Source organism: Malaclemys terrapin, chromosome 6, assembly GCF_027887155.1.
Source record: "Malaclemys terrapin pileata isolate rMalTer1 chromosome 6, rMalTer1.hap1, whole genome shotgun sequence".
Classification (NCBI taxonomy): domain Eukaryota; kingdom Metazoa; phylum Chordata; order Testudines; family Emydidae; genus Malaclemys; species Malaclemys terrapin.
In genome coordinates, this window is record NC_071510.1 from 74,969,158 (window position 1) to 74,992,034 (window position 22,877).

The window sequence follows — 22,877 nt, forward strand, 5'->3', positions numbered from 1 at the left end:
AGTTTGTAAGATGATAGAAGAGATTTATCATGGAGATGTTTGTCCTCACATCAATCTGCAGGATATTTCTCATCACCAACAGATCTTACAGATGTATATTGTATCTTCATGCTTTCATTTATCTTTGCCATAAGAGTTCTGAGTCACTACCAGTACCAACCAGTCCTATTGGGCTATCAATTCTCTGAAACTTCTCACAAAAACTCTTATAATAGTAGCAACTCTATTTTCTAAAATATATTTAGCATGTATACATAACTTATTTATCACTGTCAGTTGGGAAGACTTGGCCAGCAAGTGGATGAAGCAAGTAGTACTTGCCAAAAAGACAATGTCTTACTGACTTTGGAAAGAGTAATGTCTCTGAAGCAGAGAACAGGCCATTTTAGTGTTGTTATGGATACCAACAAATGAAGAGTGTTTCTGTCAAAAGGTAGATTTCAAGGTTGTGTGGGTGGGGGTTAGCATAAGTCTGATTAGCAGAGTTGCTGAAAGCCATAACTCCCATTGACTTCAGTAAGAGCTGTGAGTGCACAGCACACCTGAAAATTAGGTCCATATATTTTCTTGTTGAGAGAGAAACCCTGAGCAGCTATACTAGTTTTGGAACAATGCTGCACTCCTTCAAGCCCCCCCACCCCTAGCCTCAGAGGTCAGGGAGGGGCTTTATCTGGGCCAGCAGGGAAAGAAGAACCATGGCCCCTTTAAGGATTACCCTCCACACACTTTGAGGAGGTCAGAAGGCAATACTGTGGCTGACTGGTTGGATAGAAGAGTGCAACATAATATATACCCTTGCAACCAAGGGGAGGGCTTATAAGGCTTTCCTTCTACACATGAGCACTATTCTGCACCTGGTGAGGGAGATGGAGTTGCTGTAAGGTGACAGGCAGCAGAAAAGCCTGCTATGTTTGTTTATGGCCAGGGTACCCCACTGTGCCCTCCGAGGTGGGAGGTCCCCATGAGCCTCAGGGTCAGCAGTGGGATCTGTAATGCTTCCTGGAGGTACCCAAGGTTGTGAAACTACCTGCTGCTCTCTACCTCTACTACCTGCCCTTAGCATGAAGAAGCCTTGTCTGTCCCTGATGGGGGTCAGCTCCCCTACTCCACTGGCCACTGGCAAAACAAGCATTCCTCTTTAGGCATATGCAGGCTCTGCTGTTTCTCTACAGGTTAGCAGTAGGCACACTCCAACTTCCAACAATCTCCCTGGAGTGTCCAGACCCTGTTCTACTGGACACTCACAGTGTTCACAGAACCAGTGCTTCCAAAGAAACAGTACCCCAGCTTACCAGTTTCACCTCAGATCACCGCTCATGTTAACAAACAATACTTAGATATGTTTATTGTGAAAACAAGTAAAAGTTTATTTAACAAAATATAGAGATGCAAATGATAGCAAGTAGTAGTATTGGAAACAAATGGTTACATGTAAAATAAAATCATAACATGCATTCTAGAACCTAGACTTATTTACCAGATACCTTCGTGTCTTGTAGAGCAATGCTTACCCTAAGTCCTTTCAGCATTTTACAGCCAGGTTTTGCTGTGATCCACCATTCATGAGACCAGTCATACTGCCAGCTTGCCTCTTTGGTGAAAGATAAAATCTTGTCCCCTATCTTTTTTTGTTGTAGTTGCTGTTACAGACCGTTGTCTCTTATCCCAGGAGGTCCCCTCTTCAGAAGCTTATCTTGGAGTTCTTTGTCTTTGTAAATCCTCAGGCCCACACCTGGCCTAGACACTAGGCAAGTGTTCATGGTTCTATGTGCTGATTGAGTTAGCCCTGAGGCTTGTCTCGACTCAGGTGACAAGTTTTACTTCACCTGTTTTGGAACCTAATATTTTACAGCCTTGGACAAAAAAGGAGCGGGACTTTTGTTTAAAACAGCTCCTAATGCCCTCGGCACCGCACACAGACCAGGCGCCATCGGTCCAAAGCACGCCTCCGGCACCGGAACGACTCAGCACCGGACGTCTCTGGCACCGGTACAGGCTCGACACCGCTCGCTGTCTCCGCGGCCCAAGAAGCAGCACAAACCACCTGCTGCTCCTGTACGGTAGCAGGCACCGCCTGTGCCCCCATTGGAGCAACGGCCCGTGCAGGTCCGCCCCACGAAGGCTCCAACTCCGGCACCGTACTGTCCAGTGCCGTTGAGTCCGGTGCACACAAGCTCCCCAGTGCACACCGTGGTCGAGATCGGTCTGCTGTCCACTCCGGAGACCTTCTCCACCGCTCATGACCTGATCGCGCTGACTGAGCGTAGACCATCTCACCCTCCGGCACTGCCGGTGTGGACTGTCCCATCTATAGGGAAGCCCACCTTCATGAGACCTCCATTGCAGAGCGAGACAGCTCGGCACCGATCTCAGTCCCATTCCAGGTCGCGGTCTTGGCACCGCTCGCAGTCCCGGCGCCGATCCCCATCTCGGCGCCGGTCGTACTCACGGCGCCACTCCACCTCACGAAGGTCTCCCTCCTGGTATGATTGGTACCGGTCCAGCTCCCAGCACTGATCCTGGCACTGTTCGCCTCGCAGCCAATCCTGGCACCATCCGGACCGTAGGTCTTAGTCGATATCTAGATCGGCCTCCCGGCACTGATATGACTGTCGGTCCCGATCGCGGTACCACTCGAGATCCTGGCACTGGTCTCCATCTCCCAGGCGCGGAGCGACAGAGCGGGACAGTGCGATGCTGCATGTGCGTTCGGCCCCGCCTTGGCCCTCACGACCAAATTCAACGTCGTCCCAAGTGGGGAGTGGCTACCATGTTCAGGGCCAAGATGTGGATGGTGCTAGCCAGGGGCAAGACAAAGGACAGGATCCTGACTGGGGACCCCCCGCAATGGTCCTTTTGGACCCCTTGGGCATACCACCAAGCCCAAGGTGTCCCCTTAGGCACTTCTCACTCTGCCCATTCAGAGTCCCAGGTGCCGGAGGCCACTGTGAGCCACCCTCCCCCCGGTAGCCTCTGAGGCGACTGCTCTGCCCTCAGATCAGGCCCATGCCCCTAGTGTGATGGACCTAGGGCAACCGGACCCTCCCCACTAGTCCCGGGGATGTCGTCCTCATTCTTGCCTGACAAGGCTGTGGCAGGCACTTCCTCCTCTGGCCCACTGCCTATAGATCTTCGTGCACACCAGGAATTGCTACATAGGGTGGCACAAAACATGAACCTCCAGGTGGAGGAGGTGGTGGAAGTCGAGGATCCGTTGGTGGACATTTTATCTGCCGATATCCCCACACATGTAGCCTTGCCGTATTGGCATTAGACCATCCAGGCTAATGCCAATACGATATGGCAGTCCCCAGCGTCTATTCCTCCCACTGCCAGAGGGGTGGAGAGGAAACACTTGGTGCCCTCCAAGGACTATGAATATTTGTATATTCACCCCCAACCTTGCTCCTTTGTTGTACAGTCTGTGAACGAGAGGGAGAGACACGGCCAGCAAGCACCCGCCCATAAGTCCAAGGACGCTAGAGGCCTGGATTTATTCGGGTGCAAGATATATTCAACTGGTGGCCCACAGCTCAGGGTAGCTAACCAGCAGGCCCTCTTGAGCCGTTATAATTATAACACCTGGAACTCGATGGGGAAGTTCAAGGAGTTGGTTCCTCAGGAGTCCAGGGAGGAGTTTGGGGCCTTGCTAGAAGAGGTCAAGAAAGTAGCGAGGACATCCCTGCAGGCGTGGTTAGAGGCGGCAGACTCGGCGGCAGACTCGGCGGCTAGGACTCTAGCCTCGGGCGTGACTATGCACCGCATTTCATGGCTACAGGTGTCCGGTCTTCCACCAGAGCTGCAGCAGACAATTCAAGACCTGCCTTTTGATGGCCAGGGGTTATTCTCAGATAAAACTGACCCTAGACTTCAGAGACTGAAGGACAACCAGGCCATCATGCGCTCATTGGGCATGCATACCCCGGTGACGCAACGTAGGCCCTTCCGGCCCCAACCACAGCACACCTACCCTAACCCTCGATCGCGGCAGGACTTCGCTAGGAGGTGTGGCCGCGGTAGTAGTAGGAGACAATCTGGTCCTCAGTCGGGCAGGACCGGGGCCCCCCAAAACCATCGACGGGGCCCAAGCAAAACTTTCGAAGGTGCGCCCGAGGGCAGAGCACCAGTCTCTTTGGAGGATCCTTTCCCGCCTTTCTTCAACTACCTCTCCTATTTCCTCCCTGCGTGGTCCCGCATAACGTCAGACCGCTGGGTCCTAGGCGTGGTGGAAACTGGATACCATCTTCAGTTTGTTTCGCGCCCCCTTCCCACCCTCCCTCCCCGTCCCTCTTCAGGGACCCCTCTCACGAGCAACTCCTCTTACAAGAGGTACAGGCGCTCCTGTCTATCGGAGTGGTGGAAGAGGTCCCAAGGGATTTGAGGGGCAGGGGATTTTACTCCCGTTGCTTCCTAATCCCCAAGGCAAAGGGGGGGACTATGGCCCATCCTGGACCTACGCAGACTCAACAAATTCATGGTAAAGTTGAAGTTCCGCCTGGTTTCCCTGGGGACCATTATTCCTTCCCTGGATCTTGGGCTACATCTACACTACAGGGGGGAGTCGATTTAAGATACGCAAATTCAGCTACGTGAATAGCGTAGCTGATTTCGACGTATCTCAGCCGACTTACCCCGCTGTGAGGACGGCGGCAAAATCGACCTCTGCGGCTTCCCGTCGACGGCGCTTACTCCCACCTCCCCTGGTGGAGTAAGAGCGTCGATTCGGGTCGGGACGCGATAAATCGATCCCCGAGAGGTCGATTTCTACCCGCCGATTCAGGCGGGTAGTGTAGACCCAGCCTTGGAGACTGGTACACCGCCCTCGACATGAAGGACGTGTACTTCCACATAGCGATTTACCTGCCGCATAGGCGCTTCCGTCGCTTTGTGGTCAACCAACGGCATTTCCAATTTACCGTCCTTCCCTTCGGCCTGTCCACAGCACCAAGGGTCTTCACGAAGTGTATGGCCGTCGTAGCGGCCTTGCTCTGTCGACATCGGATTCAAGTGTTTCCGTACCTCGACGACTGGCTCATTTGGGGTCATTCCGAGCCCCAGGTGCAGCTCATGTTTGGTTCGTTATGAGCTTGTTCAGACAGCTGGGACTGCTGCTCAGCACTGAAATGTGCACTTTGCAGCCAACCTAAAGAATAGACTTCATTGGGGCGATCCTGGACTCAAATCTCGCTAGGGCGTGCCAACCACAGGCCCGCTTCCAGTCCATGACGACCATTATTCACAGCCTCCAAAGCTTCCCGACCTCGACAGCATGCATGTGCCTTCTGGGCCACATGGCCTCATGCACCTTCGTGACCAGACATGCCAGACTATGCCTCCGTCCGCTTCAGACCTGGCTCTCGTCAGTGTACCGTCCAGGCTGAGACAGATTGGACACAGTACTCACGGTGCCGACGGAGGTCTTATCCTCTCTGGGTTGGTAGCTAAACCCCAGCTTTGTTTGCGGGGGGTTGCCATTCCATGCCCCACAGCCCTCTCTAGTCCTGACCACGGACGCATCATCTCTGGGTTGGGGTGCTCACCTCGTGGACCTTCGCACACAGGGTCTTTGGTCCGCACAAGAGATAACCCTGCACATCAACATACGGGAACTGAGAGCAGTATGCCTGGCGTGTCAGGTATTCCGTGAACACCTACAGGGCCGTTGTGTCACAATCTTCACAGACAACACAACGGCCATGTTTTACATCAACAAGCAAGGCGGAGCGCGGTCATCCCTCCTCTGTCAGGAAGCCATTCACCTGTGGGAATTCTGCATAGCCCACTCGATTGACCTGGTGGCGTCCTTTCTCCCAGTAGTCCAGAACACCTTGGCAGATTGCCTCAGCAGGTCCTTCCTGGCTCACGAGTGGTCGATACGTCCGGACGTTATCCATTCTGTTTTCCGGAAGTGGGGATTTCCCCACATAAACCTTTTTGCCTCTGGCGAGAATCGGAAGTGATCTGCTCTCTCCAGGGACGCTCCCCAGGCTCCCTGTCTGATGCCTTCCTGATACCGTGGAAAGACCACCTGTTCTACGCCTTTCTTTCATTCCCATTAGTCCACAAGGTCCTTCTCAAGTTGCACAGAGACAAGGCCCGCTTAATCTTGATCGCTCCGGCGTGGCCCAGGCAACATTGGTACACCGCACTCCTCAATCTGGCAGTGACCAAACCAATTCCTCTATCATTGTAGCTGGATCTGATCACTCAGGCGCACGGCAGGTTATGTCATCTGGACCTGCAGTTCCTCCATCTCACAGCATGGATGCTGCATGGCTAACTCAATCTGAGCTGCGTTGCTCCCGTTCAGTGCAGCAAGTACTCTTGGGTAGCAGAAAGCCCTCTACTAGGTCCACATACCTGGCCAAATGGAAGCGCTTCTCCTGCTGGTGTACCCTGAGCAATACTGTCCCTCTGGAGGTTCCAGTACCTACCATCCTAGATTATCTCTGGTCCCTGAAACAGCAAGGCCTAGCTGTCTCATCCATCATAGTACATCTAGCAGCGATTTCAGCCTTCCACCCTGGCGAAAACGGGCACTCGGTTTTCTCCAATCCCATGGTCAGCAGGTTTCTCAAGGTTTTGGAATGGCTGTACCCACAAATTCGACATCCGGCCCCTACGTGGGACCTCAGTCTGGTCCTATCTAGACTCATGGGTGCCCCCTTCGAGCCAATGGCCACGTGCTCGCTTCTGTACCTTTCCTGGAAGACAGCCTTCGCTATCACCTCAGCAAGAGATGTGTCGGAGCTTCGAGCCCTCACTTCAGACCCACCATATACGGTGTTCCATAAGGACAAGGTACAGCTGTGACCACACCCTGCCTTCCTTCCTAAGGTGGTATCTGCCTTCCATGTCAACCAAGAAATCTTCCTCCCGGTCTTCTTTCCGAAGCCGCATGCTTCACGACGAGAGCAACAGCTGCATTCCCTAGATGTTCGTAGGGCTCTCGCCTTTTACATCGAATGAACAAAACCTTTTAGGAGGACGTCCCAGCTATTCGTAGTGGTGGCAGACCGGATGAAGGGCCTCCTGGTCTCCACACAGCGAATCTCGTCTTGGATTACATCATGCATCCATGCATGCTATGACTTGGCTGGTGTCCCAACTACGCACCTTACTGCCCACTCCACTCGGGCTCAAGCTTCGTCCTCTGCCTTTCTGGCTCATGTGCCCATACAGGAGCTCTGTAGGGCAGCAACTTGGTCATCCGTGCATACCTTCGCTTCCCACTATGCGATAGTGCAGCAGTCCAGGGGCGATGCTGCATTCGGTTCAGCGGTCCTCCATTCCGTGACTTCTAACTCCGACCCCACCGCCTAGGTATGGCTTGGGAGTCACCTATTGGAATCGATATGAGCAAGCACTTGAAGAAAAGATGGTTACTCACCTTTGTAACTGTTGTTCTTCGAGATGTGTTGCTCATATCCATTCCAAACCCGCCCTCCTTCCCCTCTGTCGGAGTAGCCGGCAAGAAGGAACTGAGGGAGCACTGGGTTGACAGGGGCATATATCGGGCGCCGCAAGGGCGCCACTCCAGGGGGCGCCTCAGCCAACCCAACGAGTGTTGCTAGGGTAAAAACCTTCCAACGATCATGCACGCGGCGTGTGCAAACCGATTGGAATGGGTATGAGCAACACATCTCGAAGAACAACAGTTACAAAGGTGAGTAACCGTCTTTTCCAGTGTCTAAGGGAATCAAGTGCGACCAGGCTGACTATAGATGGAGCTGGTTTTACTGCCTATTATTAAAATTACCCAGCATTTCCCATTATGAACTGTTTCCAGTTGCTTATAACTTTGCCAACTTTGCCAAGAGGCAGGACTGGAACAAGTTGGAGGGGATGGGCAGAAGGGGTCAGGTCTGTGAATAACTAGCAGAAGAGACTGTGGCCACCAGAGCACTCTCGACTCCAGAGCTTGGAATGGAACTCAGGATTCCTGAATCTCACTCTTTCTCTGCTGTCAACAAATATTTGTGGAATGCACTGGCAAAGTGTCTCATTCCCTTCCCTCCCGCCCCCAACTACTGCTGCTACCAGTTACAGTGGATCTAAAGGTTCCAACCCTGCTGATGAACCATGTGGGTATCATCAGTATGATGCCACATAATGGAATTTTTGGTTTTTCAGTTTTTTAGTAATCTAAGAAATTACACACAAAAAACTGTTAAAAGAAATATGTCTTTTCAACCTTGATTCAGTCCTCTTGTGTGTCTGCATTATGATACAGTCATGCTCCTGCTTCATTCAGTAAACAAGATGGACGGCGCTCACTTAATGAGCAGCTATTCCATATTTTGTTTTCTAATTGTTCATTGTGTGGTCCCATGCCTTATTTACTACACACTATTCAGATCCTGCTCTGAAGATAGAATTATTAATTTCTTTGTAGGGTTTTCTATTGATATTATAGTGTCTGAGTGCTTTACGAACAATAATGAATTTATTTTCACAACACGTGAGATAAGTGGGTTTTATTATCCCCATGTTACAGAGGAAGAACTGAGCCACAGAGAGATTAAGGGGAAAAATATCTACTAATTTTGTCTGTCCAATTAAAGACACTTAGGACCTGATTTTTTCAGAATATCTAAGATTACATAGCACTTTATATGTTCAAACCACAGCTCCCATTGACTTCAGTTATAGCTGTGAGTGCTCAGGCCTTATGCAAATCAGACTCCAGGGTATCAAGAGGGGCACCCAGAAAATGAAGAGTATGCAATTAGTGACCACCTGTGAAAGGCGTGGTTTAAGTGATTTACCTAGCATCACACAGGAACTCTGTGGCAGAGGCAGGGCTTGAATCCAATTCACCAGACCAGTATTCATTTTTCTTAACCATGAGACCATCCTTTTCCTTTCTGCAATCCCTAGCCTCATTTGCTACACACCATTCATCATCTGCAACAAATGAAGCAGGCGTCCTAAACAAACCCTCTCCTTAACTACACAATCCTGATTCATTCCTGAGAACAAGTCCATCCTGTGCACTGAATGCTTTTTTGTTTTGTTTTTTAAATGTGATCATGTAATTAAAGACTAGATCATATTGAACACACCCAAGAGGATCAGGCAACCTTAATTCTGCCATTTCTTAACTTTTAAGTGCTTGACTTGGCAACCTTAAAGTTATTTATAATGAAGGGTGTGCATGTGTGTGCATGCGCACACACATGTGGGTATGTATGTGTTATCTTTAAATATAGTTAGAATGGATGACTTTGGCTATTTAAATGTCATCCTTTGTTCCATGGCAGACAAGCCTGAGACCCAATCTTAGCAAGCAACTAGACAACCTTCACTGAGGGCAAATGTTGTTCCAATTCATGCAAATACAAACATGAAGGTTAAAAATAAAATAAAACATTTTGGCACTGGTGGAGCACATATTTGGTCCAGCCCCCCAGAGGAGGTTACACTCCATTGGGGGGGTCTGTCAGATGCTCTCCATCTACGCACAGGAACAGGAGCAGAGGAATGGCTTAATTTGTCATTGAGCTCAAGATGCCCTGGGCACTCCTGTGGGATTACCATAACAAGGGAAAGCATAGTGAGGAAACGATGTTCAGCATGACTAAAGATATCATATACTGTCTAGAGACAGATGTCTTAGAATGATTCCAGACTTCAAAGTCCTTGGAGAGTTTATGTTACATAGTAAGAGATGAGATTTATGTACGGAAAAAATAGTTGCAGGGGCTTTCACGATAGCATATTTATGAACTTCTCTTTTAAAGCAGGTGTGCCCCAAAAGAACCTGAGGACTACCACTTGAGCCACTGCCTTAATATGAGGAAGTTAATAAGTGATGGGAAAGACCTAGAATAATGATTTAACTCTTATTTTTCCTTCAGGTGCAGCTTGGTCTCTAGAACCTTGGTTCATTGCAAAGCAACTAAAACATTCAGGTGTATGTTGGGACTCTTGAAGAATTTATTCAACTCCATTTGAGGACAGGAGAGAGCTCTCAGAAAATCTGACCTATTTTTATAGTGGGTACTACAATTGATGGTATCATGGGTACACTGTAGGTTGGCATCATATGGCATTTTGGATTGCTTGAGCAACACACTTTGTGTTAAGATACTGGGTTACCACAACCTTGGTAGTGGGTTTTAGTTAGGCTATGGGGGGTTGGTCTCAATAAGGATTATTAAGGGGTCAGCAAAGGTGGATTTGGATAGGGATTTGGGGTTTAAAGAGCTGCAACGAGAGGGAGAGTTCTGACACTGTCAGAAAACCAATTAAGGGATGTCAAGGTAAGATATAGTTTGTGACAGGGTGCTAGCTGTAGCACCCTGGTCACTGAGATTGCTGCAGCACAGAGAAGGCTGCAGGCTTAACTGGAAGCAATTAACCAGTTTCTGTTGGGAGATTACTGACACCTGGGTGGTAATTGCTGGGCTAATGAGACAATTGGCTCAGTAGTTAAGGGGATATATAACTGGGAGGAACAGGAAGCAGAGGAGCTCAGTGAGTGAGTTGGCAGAGGAGAGAAGGCTGTGTGCAAGCCTTCTGCTGAATACCTGTGTCATGTTCTGTTTTGCTTAAGAACTGAAGAATAAATGTACATGTGGTAAAAGGGAAACTGTCTGAGTGTGTTTGTGACTGAGGAACCCCAAAAACAGGCTAGGCAGCACTGCTACTGGATAGCTGATGTGGCATCCCATGAAGTAATGCTTCAAGAGTGTAGGTAGGCTGGGATTGGTCCAGCTAAAGTAGTACAGATTTGCCTCGTGCAGAGGCCTTCTGGTGTCAGGCTACCGTTTCCTCACAGGGAAGAGGGTTACCTCAGAAAAGGACATCTCCGTTCTTGGGGATACTGAGGAGCATGTGGTGTTGAGGTTTCCCTGATGAATTGGGATACCATTAATTTAGGACTGGAGTGGCTGTATCCACAGCACAGTTTGAAATAGGAACACAGTTATTTCAGATATCAATGGGGGCATCGAAATGCATACAAGTATATGGATGTCCCCTTCTGGGATGATGATTCAGTGGTCTAAATATGCTATACTCGTCCCTTTTATCACTTCCTTCAAGATCAAGATAATGGGTCCCAAGAATAGGCATCTAGTTGTGGAGGCAAAGTATTGTGCACTTGGCCCCAACAGGTGAGTGGCCAGTTCTCTCTGGAAATTCAAAGCTGGGCCTCAGTGATGAGGCAGCTTTAAATTGGCATAGATGGAGGGGCAGACTCTGGACCAGCAGCTTCCACTCTTACATTCATTGGCCAGGGAGGGGCCATGTGAATGGATCAGTGTGTACCTTGTAGGAAACTATTTGGGGATTTAGTAAAGGAGTACAGATAAGGCTTAGGACAAAGATATTAGGGGTGGAACGAAGTCCTTTTCCTGGGGGTAATTGTGAACTGGCCTGAACTGCTGCAGTTGAGGATCTGATGTGGGGTGTGGGTAGGCAAGGCCAGGTGAGAATTAAATTGACTGTTGGCTAAATTATGTGAGCAGGAAAAATTGATGATTACCCATCATGAAAATGCATATTCAGTACCTGAGTTATTCAAGGAAGAGGTTGTACATCTCTCCAGTGGGGAATGGAGGTTAATCTGGACGCTATTAGGGAATGAAGTGTTAACAGTCTGGGAATCCAGCAGGCATGGTGAGGAGGCAGCCAAGCAAATTTCTGGTGCCTCCTGGTGGCAGTGCCCAGTGCAGGTAATGGATCAATATGGGGGTCTGGTTCACTGATAAACTGGAATTGGAAATGGATTAGGAGAAGGCATTTCCTAAAGAAGTTGGGAACTGGGGTCGCGGCTCTTAATGTCCAATACATTGAGGAGACAACTCCTCCATAACTCTCATATGAGGAAAAGGCAATAAGTCCCAACACTGGTGCTGGGACCAGGTTGACTGAGAGCTGGGGAGGCTGATAGCAGCCCTCCACCAGGTGGCATGAATTACAAAGGAAGGGTGACCTGCATTGGATGAGTTGTTGCTGGATAGTTTCCAATTGTGTTAATAAAGTTGTGGCCTAGTTAAACGACGTTCCTGGTGTCTTGTCTTGTCTTCCCATGGTGCAAAGAGTTCTGCCAGTTGAACTTCATTTTTCATCAGGAAAAAAATTATTCCTGGTACATGAGTTCCAGAGTTTACCCTTAAATGAATTTGAGGTTTAATAAATCCTAAAAAAAAAAATGTTTTTCATCCTTTTGTCCTCATCCAAAACATAAGGAGAAGAGACTATGGAATTAGCTGAGACACCTGATATTTAGTGAAGAACTGGTAGGTGTATAGGACAGCAAGAAAAAATTTCTAATTTAACTTTCTCTGAGTTACATGTCCACTACACCAACCAGCCTTTTAAAATGATTTGTTACAGCATATGCAGATACTGAGATGCATTTTATGTAACTAATTCAATAACAGTTTTCCAGTTGTGTATAGCATTGAAAGAAACTAAAAGTTCCGTTTTTGCACTGAAGAAGTTTACAGATGAGCTTTGTAGCTGCCCTAACATAGAATCATAGAATCATAGAATATCAGAGTTGGAAGGGACCTCATGAGGTCATCTAGTCCAACCCCCTGCTCAAAGCAGGACCAATTCCCAGCTAAATCATCCCAGCCAGGGCTTTGTCAAGCCGGGCCTTAAAAACCTCCAAGGAAGGAGACTCCACCACCTCCCTAGGTAACGCATTCCAGTGTTTCACCACCCTCCTAGTGAAATAGTTTTTCCTGATATCCAACCTGGACCTCCCCCACTGCAGCTTGAGACCATTGCTCCTTGTTCTGTCATCTGCCACCACTGAGAACAGCCGATCTCCATCCTCTTTGGAACCCCCCTTCAGGTAGTTGAAGGCTGCTATCAAATCCCCCCTCATTCTTCTCTTCTGGAGACTAAACAATCCCAGTTCTCTCAGCCTCTCCTCATAAGTCATGTGCTCCAGACCCCTAATCATTTTTGTTGCCCTCCGCTGGACTCTTTCCAATTTTTCCACATCCTTCTTGTAGTGTGGGGACCAAAACTGGACACAGTATTCCAGATGAGGCCTCACCAATGTCGAATAAAGGGGAACGATCACGTTCCTCGATCTGCTGGCAATGCCCCTACTTATACAGCCCAAAATGCCGTTAGCCTTCTTGGCAACAAGAGCACACTGTTGACTCATATCCAGCTTCTCGTCCACTGTGACCCCTAGGTCCTTTTCAGCAGAACTGCTACCTAGCCATTCGGTCCCTAGTCTGTAGCAGTGCATGGGATTCTTCCGTCCTAAGTGCAGGACTCTGCACTTGTCCTTGTTGAACCTCATCAGGTTTTTTTCTGCCCAATCCTCTAATTTGTCTAGGTCCCTCTGTATCCGATCCCTACCCTCTAGTGTATCTACCACGCCTCCTAGTTTAGTGTCATCTGCAAACTTGCTGAGAGTGCAGTCCACACCATCCTCCAGATCATTAATAAAGATATTAAACAAAACCGGCCCCAGGACCGACCCTTGGGGCACTCCGCTTGAAACCGGCTGCCAACTAGACATGGAGCCATTGATCACTACCCGTTGAGCCCGACGATCTAGCCAGCTTTCTATCCACCTTACAGTCCATTCATCCAGCCCATACTTCTTTAACTTGGTGGCAAGAATACTGTGGGAGACAGTATCAAAAGCTTTGCTAAAGTCAAGAAATAACACATCCACTGCTTTCCCCTCATCCACAGAGCCAGTTATCTCATCATAGAAGGCAATTAGGTTAGTCAGGCACGACTTCCCCTTCGTGAATCCATGCTGACTGTTCCTGATCACTTTCCTCTCCTCTAAATGTTTCATAATTGATTCCTTGAGGACCTGCTCCATGATTTTTCCAGGGACTGAGGTGAGGCTGACTGGCCTGTAGTTCCCCGGATCCTCCTTCTTCCCTTTTTTAAAGATGGGCACTACATTAGCCTTTTTCCAGTCGTCTGGGACCTCCCCCGATCGCCATGAGTTTTCAAAAATAATGGCTAATGGCTCTGCAATCTCACCCGCCAACTCCTTTAGCACCCTCGGATGCAGCGCATCCGGCCCCATGGACTTGTGCACGTCCAGTTTTTCTAAATAGTCCCGAACCACTTCTTTCTCCACAGAGGGTTGGCCACCTTCTCCCCATGCTGTACTGCCCAGTGCAGCAATCTGGGAGCTGACCTTGTGCGTGAAGACAGAGGCAAAAAAATCATTGAGTACATTAGCTTTTTCCACATCCTTGGTCACTAGGTTGCCTCCCTCATTCAGTAAGGGGCCCACACTTTCCTTGATTTTCTTCTTGTTGCTAACATACCTGAAGAAACCCTTCTTGTTACTCTTAACATCTCTTGCTAACTGCAACTCCAAGTGTGATTTGGCCTTCCTGATTTCACTCCTGCACGCCTGAGCAATATTTTTATACTCCTCCCTGGTCATTTGTCCAATCTTCCACTCCTTATAAGCCTCTTTTTTGCGTTTAAGATCAGCAAGGATTACACTGTTTAGCCAAGCTGGTCGCCTGCCATATTTACTATTCTTTCTACACATCGGGATGGTTTGTTCCTGCAACCTCAATAAGGATTCTTTAAAATACAGCCAGCTCTCCTGGACCCCTTTGCCCTTCATGTTATTCTCCCAGGGGATCCTGCCCATCTGTTCCCTGAGGGAGTCAAAGTCTGCTTTTCTGAAGTCCAGGGTCCGTATTCTGCTGCTCTCCTTTCTTCCTTGTGTCAGGATCCTGAACTCGACCATCTCATGGTCACTGCCTCCCAGGTTCCCATCCACTTTTGCTTCCCCTACTAGTTCTTCCCTGTTTGTGAGCAGCAGGTCAAGAAAAGCTTTGCCCCTAGTTGGTTCCTCCAGCACTTGCACCAGGAAATTGTCCCCTACACTTTCCAAAAATTTCCTGGATTGCCTGTGCACCGCTGTATTGCTCTCCCAGCAGATATCAGGGTGATTAAAGTCTCCCATGAGAACCAGGGCCTGTGATCTAGCAACATACTGTCAAGGAAGGATGACCTTTTAATTGAACATCTAATTCATAGAGAAGAAAGTAGCTAATATGTGAGAAATTTTCTTCTCTGATTAAGTGTACTTTGCCACTTTAAAGCTTCTTCCAAACAGTCAACATAATGCTGCACTGTGTTTTGGTTTCTAAGAGTAATACAGTTAGCAATTTCCCTTTAAAAGTGTCAGCTGTCAACATTGTGATGTGCCTGATCTCCTCTCTCTTGCAGAGCACAATTCAATTCTAAACCCAAATCATCTGCATAGCAATGCAACAGGGCTGCCATGATGGCTCTCTCCCTTCTATTTTTTAATTCCCTATTCCTATCCAATACATTTTTATTTTATGTTTTTGATCAAGCTGAAACTGCTATACATTGTTAACTAATTTTACTTGTCTTCACTTAAAATCACTGAAATAATCAGTGTAAGTTTTTTTGCTTACACACTTATTTTTTAGCAAATAAGCTACTTTATTTAACTTATGACTTGTCTAAAGATGTTGAAAGTATTGAATTTTAAGGCATAACATTCACACTCTGAAAAGGGAACAGTGACAAGTTCAGTCAAAAGGAAAAAGAGGAATAATTTATAAAAGGAAGATAATGATGCCAGCCAGTTGTTTTAAAGTGCATCTATCTCAACTTTAATGAATTAGATTTGTCAACAGCGTATATTTTATGCACTACTTCTAATGAAGTGGCATACCGGCAATGCAGTGTACTTTGAGGTTTACTCCATCAAAGCCTTTTGCTGTCTTAAAGTAGACCTTTTTAAATAATAGATACTAAAAACTACATTTAAATAACATTAAGGTTGTGACACAAACACCAAATGACAAACTTCAGGCAATTCAAAGTTAAGGCTGACAACTTGTCATTAACTCACATTGTTGCTTTTTAAAAAGAAGCACAATAGCATGATTTAAGGACTGAGTGTCAGCTTAACTTTAAATTTCTTGGCTTTTGTTCTCTGGTGTCACAACCTTAATGTCATTTTTCATATAGGTTTTTGCATTTCCTTTACTACTTATTTCTTTAAAAAAACACTGTGTGTTTTTGTACCCAAGAGACAGAAATGGATTCTTCAATAGTTTTGGTCTATTTGTTAAAAGTATATTTAGGAAGGAGTTTAATTTTTAATTGTGGACTAGTAGTGGTATTAGTATTTCCCAACCTACATCCCAGCTACTTGACTGAGAGTTCTTCTCATTGCCATAGCTGATCCATCCTGGAAAGCACTCCAGAAGGAATTTGTATTCCTTTATATAAAATAAAGAGTTTTTAAAACCCTCCACAATTCTTACTCATTTTTAAAAATTACTTGACTCGAAAGAAGTAAGAACCCTCTTTTCACAAAGTTGTATTATAGAATATTCAGTTGATGGATGGGATATATTGTACTTCTATAGCAGGGGTTGGCAACGTTTGGCACGCAGCTCGCCAGGGTAAGCACCCTGGCGGGCCGGGCCAGTTTATTTACCTGCTGACGCGGCAGGTTTGGCCAATCGCTGCCCCCTACTGGTCCTGGGCCAACGAGGGCGGCAGGAAGCGGCGCGGGCGAGGGATGTGCTGGCCGCGGCTTCCCGCCGCCCCCTTTGGCCCGGGACAGCGAACCGCGGCCAGTGGGGGCCGCGATTGGCCGAACCTGCCGCGTCAGCAGGTAAATAAACTGGCCCGGCCCGCCAGGGTGCTTACCCTGGCGAGCCGCATGCCAAACGTTGTTGACCCCTGTTCTATAGCAAGCAGCTGTACCCCTTTTTCACCCATGTGGATCCCTCCAAGTTAAATCTGACTCAGACTAAGTTATTGGTCAGAAGATTTACACACACTCACACATGAATTTGAGGCATGCACCAACAGAAAAGAAGAAACTCAAAGTTAAAACTACACCTCTACCCCGATATAACGCGACCCGATATAACACGAATTCTGATATAACGCGGTAAAGCAGTGCTCCGGCGGGTGGGGCTGCGCACTCCGGCGGATCAAAGCAAGTTCGATATAACACGGTTTCACCTATAACGCGGTAAGATTTTTTTTGGCTCCCGAGGACAGCATTATATTAAGGTAGAGGTATAGCACTTAAATAAAAAAAATCTGTCCAATAGAATAAGTTAACAATTTATCAATGGGAATTAAGAATTTTCTCTTTTTATTGGAAGATGTTTTTATGTAACATTTAAACATCTTTAAGACTTACTTGTGAAGTTTTTTATTACTAAAATGCTACCAGTCGGTAATCTTATTACTTGTTTGTTTGTTTTTACATAGGGCTATTGAAAAACTTCTGCTACTGCTATGTGAACTCAATATGGTCCCTTAAGAAGTCTGTTCAAGCTGAAGATCACAAGGTGGTGTTACAAAGAAAATCTGTTTAGTGAAGGTACTGTACTTCGTACATATGTGCCTGACAGGATATTTTCCAAGACTTCCCTGTTATAAATTAGATATGTTTATGAAATTCTAGTGTGATAATTGCACAAGTATGAGAGCTATGACATTCAAAACACAATTCTCCTCCCACTGACCAGAAGCAAAGGATGAAAGATAGGTTTACATTTTAAAAATTCTATGACATAGGTCAGATGTTTCTAATCAAGACTGTGTGAGATTTTATTATTTAAACACTTGTTTGGAGAACCATATAACACCTGCTGACTTTGAATTTCAGCTTTTTAATTTTTTTTAAGTTAAAAGAAAAGTTAAAAGTGAGCTTGCTGAGGGTGAGCCACTACATAAATTCATAACTGCTCTGTGGACCAGATGTACTTGGCATAATCATAGAGAAATAGGTAGATTTGGACTCTGAATATACTTTAGATGATTGTGTTGTAATATGTGAACAGGTCAGAGCAATGTAGTTGTTTATATATAACAGAATATTATATTATATATGTCATATGGTACATGGTCATAGGACATAGCAATTATTTTGATGTTAGTTTGCAGATTGTTTATATGAGTTGTTAAATGCTTAGTTACTTAACCTAAGGGTACATTAAAGGTTATTCTACACCAGTAGGGCAATCGGCTAGTTATCTTAGGTGTATGTACGTGAATCCAAGAAGCCTGAGAAAAAAGCAGGAAGATTTGGAAGTCCTGACACAATCAAGAACTATGATGTGATTGGAATAACAGAAACTTGGTGAGGCAGTTCACATGACTGAAGAACTGTCATGGATGGATGTAAAATGTTCAGGAAGGACAGCTACGGGAGGAAAGATGGAGGAGTTGCATTGTATGTAAGAGAGTGGTATGATTGCTCAGAGCTCCAGTATGAAACTGGAAAAAAGCCTGTTGAGAGTCGTTGAGTTAAGTTTAGAGGCGAGAGCAACAAGGGTGATGTCGTGGTGGGTGTGTGCTATAGACCACCGGATCAAAAGGATGAGGTAGATGAGGCTTTCTTGGGACAACTAACTGAAGTTTCCAGATCACAGGCCCTGGTTCTAATGGGGGACTTTAATCACCCTGACATCTGCTGGGAGAGCAATACAGCAATGCACAGACAACCCAGGTAGTTTTTGGAGAGTGTTGGGGACAACTTCCAGTGCAAGTGCTGGAGGAACTGACTAGGGGCCATGCTCCTCTTGACCTGCTGCTTACAAACAGGGAAGAATTGGTAGGGGAAAGAGAAGTGGGTGGCAGCCTAGGCAGCAGTGACCATGAGATGGTTGAGTTCAGGATCCTCACAAAAGGAAGAAAGAAGAGTAGCAAAATACGGACCCTGGACTTCAGAAAAGCAGACTTTGACTCCCTTAGGGAACTGATGGGCAGGATCCCCTGGGAGGCTAATATGAAGGGGAAAGGAGTCCAGGAGAGCTGGCTGTATTTTAAAGAAGCCTTATTGAGGGCGCAGGAACAAACCATCCCGATGTGCAGAAAGAATAGCAAATATGGCAGGTGACCAGCTTGGCTTAACAGTGAAATCTTCGGTGAGTTTAATCTCAAAAAGGAAGCTTACGAGAAGTGGAAATTTGGACAGATGACTAGGGAGGAGTATAAAAATATTGCTCGAGCATGCTGGGGCGTAATCAGGAAGGCCAAGGTACAATTGGAGTTGTAACTAGCAAGGGATGTGAAGGGTAACAAGAAGGGTTTATACAGGTATATTAGCAACAAGAAGAAGGTCAAGAAAAGTGTGGGACCCTTTCTGAATAGGGGAGGCAACCTAGTGACGGATGATGTGGAAAAAGCTGAAGTACTCAATGCTTTTTTTTTCCCCTCGGTCTTCACAGACAAGGTCAGCTCCCAGACTGCTGTACTGGGCAACACAGCATGGGTAGGAGGTGAGCAGCCCTCATTAGTGAAAGAACAGCTTAAGGACCATTTAGAAAAGCTGGACATGCACAAGTCCATGGGTCCAGATCTAATGCATCCAAGGGTGCAGAGGGAGTTGGCTGATGTGATTGCAGAACCATTGGCCATTATCTTTGAAAATTTGTGGCAATTGGGGGAGGTCCTGGAAAATTGGAAAAAGGCAAATATAGTGCCCATATTTTAAAAAGGGAAGAAAGAGAATCCGGGGAACTACAGACCAGTCAGCCTTACTTCAGTCCCCGGCAAAATCATGGAGCAGGTCCTCGAGGAATCTATTTTGAAGCACTTGGAGGAGAGGAAGATGATCAAGAACAGTCAACATGGAGTCATGCCTGACCAACCTGATTGCCTTCTATGATGAGATAACTGGCTCTGTGGATATGGAGAAAGTGGTGGATGTGATCTATCTTGACTTTAGCAAAGCTTTTGATACGGTCTCCCACGGTATTGCCAGCAAGTTAAAGAAGTATGGATTTGATGAATGGACTATAAGGTGGATAGAAAGCTGGCTAGATTGTCGGGCTCAACGGATAGTGTTCAATAGCTTGATGTCTAGTTGGCAACCAGTATCAAGTGAAGTGCCCCAGGGGTCGGTCCTGGGGCCGGTTTTGTTCAACATCTTTATTAATGATCTGGCTGATGGGATGAATTGCACCCTCAGCAAGTTCGCAGATGACACTAAGCTGGGGGGAGAGGTAGATACGCTGGAGGGTAGGAATAGGGTCCAGAGTAACCTTGATAAATTGGAGGATTGGGCCAAAAGAAATCTGATGAAGTTCAACAAGGACAAGTGCAGAGTCCTGCACTTAGGAAGGAAGAATCCCATGCACCACTACAGGCTGGGGACCGACTGGCTAAGCAGCAGTTCTGCAGAAAAGGACCTGGGGATTACAGTGGACGAGAAGCTGGATATGAGTCAGCAGTGTGCCCTTGTTGCCAAGAAGGCCAACATCCTATTGGGCTGTATTGCCAGCAGATCGAGGGAAGTGATTATTCCCCTCTGTTCGGCACTGGTGAGGCCACACCTGGAGTATTGCGTCCAGTTTTGGTCCCCCCACTACAGAAGGGATGTGGACAAATTGGAGAGAGTCCAGCAGAGGGCAACGAAAATGGGGCACATGACTTACGAGGAGAGGCTGAGGGAACTGGGGTTATTTAGTCTGCAGAAGAGAAGAGTGAGGGGGGATTTGATAGCAGCCTTCAACTACCTGAAGGGGGGTTCCAAAGAGGATGGAGCTCGGCTGTTCTCAGTGGTGGCAGATGACAGAACAAGAAACAATGGTCTCAAGTTTCTGTGGGGGAGGTTTAGGTTGGATATTAGGAAACACTATTTCATTAGGAGGGTGGTGAAGCACTAGAATGGGTTACCTAGGGAGGTGGTGGAATCTCCATTCTTAGAGGCTTTTAAGGGCAGGCTTGACAAAGCCCTCGCTGGGATGATTTAGTTGGTGTTGGTCCTGCTTTGAGCAGGGGATTGGACTAGATGACCTCCTGGACTAGAGGTCTCTTCCAACCCTAATCTTCTATGATTCTATCAGGGGTAGTCAATAAGCAGACCATGGGTCAAATCTTCCAGACGCTTTTCAATGGACTGCTCGGGCTGAAGCCAAGCTGGGACTGGAGCCATGTGGAACCATGCCCACTTCCCAGTGCAGGGCCTCCCAGCATGGGGCAGGTGATTCAACTGTGCTGTGGGGCGCACTGTGTCCCTGGGCAGCTGCTTGTGGAGCCACAGCCCCAGAAGCAGCAGCACAGGGTTTGTGGGGGGGGGGGGGAGTAGTGATGTTTTGGGGGAAGGACGTCTCCACCCCCTGCATCCGGGCAGCATAATGTGTCTCCACTACACCATGCCCCTCCAGTCAGGGAGCGATGGGATGTTGTGTGCTCATTCTACAGCCTAATCAGAGGGCAGTGCTGTCAGGACCCTAATTCAAATTCTTCTCTGCTTTCCCTGGAGATGGCGGGGCTGACCTGGGCCATGGAGCCGTCTATTTGTGCCAGGGCACTGAGGCTTTAAGCCCTGCAATTGCTGCAAATGGCCTATGCCCATCAACAATCCACATACCAGCTGCCTAAGGTACTTAGGCAAAGGGCACGTAAGTGCCATATCTGCAAGTCCTTTAAACCTAGGATGAAGACGGAGCGTGATATCCATCTAAGAGCACTCCTAATGGAGTCGGCACTCACTCCGTGCACAGTGCTCCCCCAGTGCCGTCCATGAGCTGGTACCGGTCTCCCGCAATGGCTCCAGTCAAGAAGCTGAAAAAGACGGTGAGGGGAAGATCTCCTACCTCCCGCAAGGGAAAGGAAAGAGAACGGGGAGAGCCAAGACCCATGTCGGGCAGCTCAATATCGCCCTAGGGAAGTTGGGCCCTTCCTCAACTTGAGCAGTGCAGCCCATCTCATGCTTTGCCTGCGACTCCAGATAGTGGTGTAGGCCCCAGCCAGCTTCAGGTGCCGTCGACGCCCAAAGCCCTTCAAGCAGCTCAGGAGCTCCTGACTCTCCTGGTGCTGCCCTCACCGGCTCCCCGGTCTTGGGGAAAACCAGTGTTGGGACCTATGCATGTGTTCCCGCCTCAGCGGTACTGTTCCCCAGCAAGAGGGATGTCCCGCCAGCATTCACCAGCCTGCAGCCGCCACGCCTCAGGACTGGAGAGGCAGGCTCAGCAGACCCCTCTTCAATCCCCGGACCAGGGGCACTGATCGAGGGACTCGAGGCATAGTTCGGAAGTAGATTGGCACAGACCCTCTGAGGCATGCGCCACCTGGCAAGAACTCCGGGGCCGGCCCCAGCCATCTCCAAGGTCCAGGGACTGATCCAACACCAGAGACCATCCATCACCGGGCTGTCATCCCTTGTCTCCAAGAAGGAGGTCACTCTACTCAGGACGATCCTCCTGGCAACCGGCCTGTAGTAGCTCCCGGTCTCTTTCGACATCCCGGTACTGGTCGAGTAGCGTGAGGCGTGGATTGCCGGGTAGTCGATGCAGATCTGCCGAACACCATCAGTCCCCAAGAGCCCAACCAAGACAGTCTCGTTTGGACAGGTCGGATTCAGGACGCAGCGACTGGCACTGGTCAGACAAGAGCCACCGTTCAGCCCGATCCTGGTTGCCCGGTACTGACCGCTCTGCTCATAGCTCCAGCTTGGAGCAAGGTTACCTGATTGCGGGACAAGCCCCAGTACTGGTGGTGCCAACTACATTATCAGCACCAAAACCCTTCCTATGGCCCCAAGCTCAATGGCTGGCACCATGGTACCTGGGGAATCCTTGGGGGGTTCACCCAACATTCCCAAGCTGCCCAGTCGGTGTCAGGAGCCTCAGAGAGGCCAGTGGCCTCATATCCCATCCCTCTCAGGTGCTTGAGACTTCGGGGGGTAAGACCCCACAGGTCCATGAGGACCCAGGGGAGCAAGCTGCTGGACCACCAATGGACGTGAAGGTTCCCGCGGCACCGGCATCGTCCTTGTCATCACCAGACCAGTCTATAACGGGGCCCCCTCACCCAGATCCTCAGGATGACACCAAAGCGCAGTAGAAACTTTTTTGAAGAGAGTCGCTTCTAACTTCAGGCAGAGGAATTAGAGGAGCCCT

The 22,877-nt window shown here is 48.0% G+C and overlaps 1 protein-coding gene across 1 annotated transcript in view; it reads left to right on the forward strand.

Annotated features, from left to right (window-relative positions):
- KIAA0825 (KIAA0825 ortholog) overlaps positions 1 to 22,877 on the forward strand; it is a 414,416-nt gene that overhangs the window by 14,991 nt on the left and 376,548 nt on the right. Inside the window, exon 3 of the mRNA XM_054032998.1 lies at positions 17,236 to 17,347. The gene's annotated coding sequence lies outside the window, so the exon portion shown is untranslated. The remainder of the gene's footprint in view (positions 1 to 17,235; positions 17,348 to 22,877) is intronic.